Source organism: Physeter macrocephalus, chromosome 4 (assembly GCF_002837175.3).
Source record: "Physeter macrocephalus isolate SW-GA chromosome 4, ASM283717v5, whole genome shotgun sequence".
In the NCBI taxonomy this organism is placed as follows: domain Eukaryota; kingdom Metazoa; phylum Chordata; class Mammalia; order Artiodactyla; family Physeteridae; genus Physeter; species Physeter macrocephalus.
In genome coordinates this window covers 23,852,336-23,856,216 of record NC_041217.1, presented here as the reverse complement: position 1 = coordinate 23,856,216, position 3,881 = coordinate 23,852,336, and the positions used below count along the sequence as shown (strand labels likewise).

The window sequence follows — 3,881 nt, the reverse complement described above, 5'->3', positions numbered from 1 at the left end:
GCAACGGAAGGGGCCACAACAGTGAGAGGCCCGCGTACCGCAAAAAAAAAAAAAAAAAAAAAAAAAAAAGCTGAAACTGTGCCCTGCAATCAGGAAACAAAATTTAAGTGTTTATCATGTACAACCACATCCTTTGGTTTTTAATCCTCCTCCTCCACCACAGTTTCAGTGTAATCCAAGCACTGGAGTAATCCCAACACTCAAACTTACATGCAGCCTCCAACCACGATGAATCAGTATGTTCAGGCTTATCCTCCTTATGCAAATTCACCACTTCAGGTTATGACCGGATATCAGCTGTGGGTTTATAATTATCGGATGCCACCTCCGTGGCCTACTGGGGAACAAAGGAGTTACGTTATTCCTCTGGATTATACAGCTGTTAACTACCACTGTGATGAAGTTGATCCAGGAGCTGAAGTTTTGCCAAGTGAATGCTCAATTCATGAAGCTACTCCATCCTCTGGAAATGGCCCACTAAAGAAATCTGTGGGCTGCAGCACACAGACGGTGGAATCGTGTCTATTTAATCCAGAGAACAGACTGAGAAACTCCCTTGTTACTCAAGATGACTACTTCAAGGATAAGAGTTCATCACTTTAGAAGAAGTTGGGCAGTGCTTAAGTCTGTTTGATCTTCTCTGCTGACCTTCTAGTCTCATAGGAAGTTGCAGGTTTCGAACAGTAAGAAGAGATGGAAAGTTTTTCAACTATTACAGAAATTTAATTCTGAATTTTGATAAATCACACTCAGACTTTTCTATACAAGTTATATTAGATTGCCTAGTTTTATTTTACAGTGAAACTGTTTTTCATTAGACATTTACTTAGAAACTGATTCTGTGTTCAATATATAGTTAAAAGTAAAAAAAATAACTGATACTGAAAGGAATAACTTTAAGATTTATCTGTAAGGATTTTTTTAAATTGACATTTTAAGAGTTTAAAAGCAAATGCTGATTTGCAAAAAAAATTGTTTTAGAAAACCTATTTTGAAAGGTCAGAATTTTGATAGTTTAAATGCAAGCACTTCACTTCTCCAACAAGTACCTGTGAACAGTACAATATCTATGATGTTGTGCTTTTATGATTTGTCCAGAAATTTACCACAAAAGCAGAGTTTTTAAAACTGCATTTTTAATCAGTGGAACTCAGTATATAGTTAGCTTTATTGAAGTTTTCCTTATCTAAGCCCAGTAAAACAGATTCCAAACAAACAGTCCAATCAGTGGGTCTTACATTTATTAGTTCAAAATATTTTATCTTATCTAGAATCCACACATAGAGATATCCGATTGGGATGGTAATTAGGATAATTAAATTCTGGGCCTAATTTTTTTTAAAGACTCCAAAGCAAACTAAACTTTATTAAGTACATAAGCTTCTCGATAAGTTACCATTCTCCTTCTTTTCTTTACTTTTTTTTCCCTTGAAATGCTAAACTCAATGGCTGTATCTTAAATTGTGCAAAATATTGGTATTAAAGAAGGCTGAAACTTTCTTTTGTTTTTTTTTTAAATTTATTTATTTTTGTCTGCGTTGGGTCTTCGTTGCTGTGCACGGGCTTTCTCTAGTTGAGGTGAGCAGAGGCGAGTCTTCGTTGCGGTGCACGGGCTTCTCATTGTGGTGGCTTCTTCTTGTTGCAGAGCACGGGCTCTAGGCACACAGACTTCAGTAGCTGTGGCTCACAGCCTCAGTAGTTGTGGCGCACGGGCTTAGCTGCTCCACGGCATGTGGGATCTTCCCGGACCAGGGCTCGAACCCGTTTCTCCTGCATTGGCAGGCGGATTCTTAACCACTATGTCACCAGGCAAGCCCTGAAACTTTTCTTAATGTCACTTAAAAGTTACTCAGAGCACCTGAAAGGAATTGTTTCTGTAAAAACATTAAAATATTAGTTATTTGTTAAAGAACAGATAGATTTTTATTTTTGTTTTTTAGCCTATTATATTTCCTTTTTTAAAGTAAAATATGTCCAGGAGAGTCAAGGAAGTTTTGGCATTTCTAAACCAAAAAAGTTGTTTAGCAATAAGCATATCCCAAAAATATACTAGATTTAGAGTTAACAGTCCATTTTTAGAGCAGCTAGATTCCTCGTTAGACAGTGTAAACCGTGACAAATAACTAGAGATTCAGAGGCCATTTGCTGTACCCACAGTCTTGCTTTTCCAGTCTGTAGCACCATTCTTCCAGGAGGTTTGCTCCTAGAACAGGTGATGTGAAGAAGAGAGGTATCAGTATAAACAATTTGAGGGCTAAGCCTTGGAAAGGTAGCAATGGGATAATACCTTTCTAAGGGAAACACTTGTATCAGCATCATTTGACCTGCCATGGACATGAGTTTAAAGTGGCTTCCTGGGTTTTCTTTCATTGGCCAGCCCCTTCACTGAAACATGGAAACTCCGTTTTTCCCTAACCTAATGAATCTTCCATCGGCCATATCATCAGTGCCCATTGTCTTACAATTCCTAATAATCTTCGTTCTGAATCTGAAGGGAAGAGTCTTTTAACTTAAGGATCCCCAAGAGTGCTTTCTTATGCCTCAGAATTTGAAAGTGCCCTGAAATTTGTTCTTTTTAAAATTCTCTGTACTTTTTTGTGTGTGTGCTGTAACATTTTACATTATTATTCTATGATTAAATCTCCAGTTTACTATAAATGATACCTAAATTCTAAAGAGCCAATTCTAATTATCCCAATATGACCTTAAGAAAAGTAAGGGAATAAACTTTTTATTTGTGTATTTTGTTGGACTGAAGTATTTAAAAAGGTAGAAAGAAGAGACAAAATTCTGAACCTTTCAAAATGGAAAATTAAACTTAAAAATATGCTCCTATTACCTATGTTGATACTGTCTTTGCATAAATGAATAAATAGAAATCAAGAAAAAAAATTTTTTTTCAAAAGCGTTTTGACCTACTTATTCATGTCATATTATCTAAAAAGATGGTGGGGATTTGGGTGGGGAGTATGTGACAAGATTTAGATCCTTGAAGTTCCGAAGTGTAAATATTGTTCAGTTTCTTAATCTGGCCAAGTTAGTTTATAAAAGCAAATCTTGACACACTGAAAAAAAAATAAAGAAAAGGCCAAGGGAATCACGTGAGATCAGGAGAACCAGGACCCAGCTCTGGCCCTGATGACTCCTGGCTGTGTCTCCAAGGGCAGGGAGGCAGCAGAAGATGTGTTGTCAGGTGAAAACAGGAGAACGTGTTACCGCACGGATGTTGTCACACGCCTGGGCTTGTGCAGGTCCAGACGTTCTGGAGGCTCATACAAGATTTAGTGTTGCTTTGGGGAAGTAGAGCAGAGGTTAGAGGTGAGCACAGGAGACGCTTCTCATTGTCTGTCCCTCTGCCAAGTTTGTCAACTTTAAAGTTGTATGTGTTGGTTATTAGTTTCCTGAATCAATAGTGGCCTTAATCTGGACTAAGATCTCATGTGTCTAATTTCCACCCATCTACTCTTGTCTTTTTCCCCTGCTGCCCACCCCCTGCCTCTCTCTTTTTTCAGCAAGTGCAGTTCGAGCACAAACTATCTGCCGGGCGCCATGTTAGGCATGATTACACCTAGAGGGTGTCCGTCCCTCGCTGAGCAGGTGCTCTATCCGGAGAGCTGCACCCCAGCATCTCTTTCCAGAATGTCACAGGGAGTGTCATCCCCGTTTTCACGAGGGACCAAGGGCATCCAGAGAACATAGTGATGAACTGGGCAGGGAGAGATGGGAGTGCTCAGAACATTAGGAAGGGTTTTCATAAAGGAAGTGAAATTTATGCTGAGACTTGCCGGATGAGAACATTTCAAAGATAAAAGAGAGATGAAGAATGAGCCACTAGATGACCCTCCAGGGGGTGTTCTGTGAGAGGCCTGAATGCTGGGTGG

At 39.1% G+C, this 3,881-nt stretch overlaps 1 pseudogene; it reads left to right on the top strand.

The window, feature by feature from the left end:
* The window catches only part of LOC102987215 (deleted in azoospermia-like), a 6,490-nt pseudogene extending 5,856 nt beyond the window's left edge, over positions 1–634 (top strand).
* The last annotated feature ends 3,247 nt before the right edge of the window (positions 635–3,881 follow it).